This window comes from Brassica napus, chromosome A1 (assembly GCF_020379485.1).
Source record: "Brassica napus cultivar Da-Ae chromosome A1, Da-Ae, whole genome shotgun sequence".
Taxonomy (NCBI): domain Eukaryota; kingdom Viridiplantae; phylum Streptophyta; class Magnoliopsida; order Brassicales; family Brassicaceae; genus Brassica; species Brassica napus.
The window spans coordinates 19275689-19277192 of record NC_063434.1 but is presented as its reverse complement, the minus strand read 5'-3'; positions in this window follow the sequence as shown (position 1 = coordinate 19277192).

Genomic DNA, 1504 nt, shown 5'->3' with positions numbered 1-1504 from the left:
TCCTTACAAACCAAGAGTAAACCGGCATGCGGCTTACGGCTGTTGGTTAAGAAATCGTAAGTTGGGCCTCGAGTCATGTCTTAGGTCCCTTTGGGCCGTCTTCTGACTTGAAGCGTTTATTACGGCTTCTTTCGATAAAGAACGAATTTTCCGCGGTTTTAACCGCAAAGTTTGATCGATGACTTATAATGGCGGGAAACATGAAATGGGTTTGCTACGGTCTTCGGGAAATAGCATCGAAGGGTAGACGAGAATGCATGGACTAGTGTTGTATCGACGTTTCGTAAGAGCTCGGTCGCTACGTAGCGACCGAACAGAACGCACGCTCGGTCGCTACGTAGCGACCGAGCTTGGCTCGAGCTCGGTCGCTACGTAGCGACCGGACAGCGTGCATGTGCGGTAGTTGCGTAATGACCGAGCTTGGTTCGTCCGTGTTCTTATCGTTATACTCGAACCTATCCGATGGCTTATGTTTGATCTGAATAGAATTCGAACGAAGCTTTATCTCGGGAACATACGTTGCGACGTTTTCTTGACTGAGCATGATTTGTTGCGGAAAGACATACTTGTATTTTGCGGGGATTTGAACGTTAACTTCGTCGTAAACGTTTTTGACCCCAACAGTTAGCCCCCCAGCTCGTTAGAATCGTGGATTTCTAGTGAGATTCTAACGCGCGGTATGGCGAGTTCGGACGAGAATGGTGTATTTGGGCGAAGTTCGTGTCCAAAAATTCGCTAGTAAAAAGTAATTTCTCATGCCTATAAGAAGGGAGGTAACTTCTTCTTAACCTTTACACTTATTTATTCTCATAGAGAGTTCTCTGAAAATTTTCATTTTTCTTTCTATCCTTTTCTTCTTGATTTTCAAAAGGAAAATACGAAATGTGAGTAAGAAAAGGAGTTCGAAGAAAGGGTCCTCGCCCGTGAACGTTCCTGAAGAGCTCCTTGTGCCGAAGATAGAATTCATTCCTCATTCGGTAGACCCGGCTGAGAACGAGGCATGGTGGTTCGCGTGTTAAGGTTCGATCACACCTCCCAAAGAGAAGTCGTTCCCGGTCATGAACCGTCGCTTGGTCTAGGAAGGTGCACCAAGTAGGAGTACTAGCGAATTCTTCGAGATCATGCGATCGTTCTATCAGATTTCGTACGCGTGTGAAGTTCCGGGTTCTCGTCAAGGAGAGCGTTCTAGTAGTCCCCTGAGGGTTACTTTACTTGTTACGAAGCATTCGTAGTGCGGTCGCTTGTGGTTCCCGATTCCCGAAATTATCGTCCGTGTGTTGGATCGTTTCGAAGTGGCAATAAGCCAACTGAATCCCCTTCGCATCTAGCACCTCACTGGAGTCCTGATCCTGAGCTACGAGCATGGTCTCTCCCTTACCGTCGAAAACTTTGAAGCGCTTCTTAGGTTACAGATCGTCAAGGATACAGACAAGTATAGGCTGGTCCCTCGGAACCATGTCAATGGTTTGTTAAGGGTTTACTTACAACTTCAACTCGTGGAAGA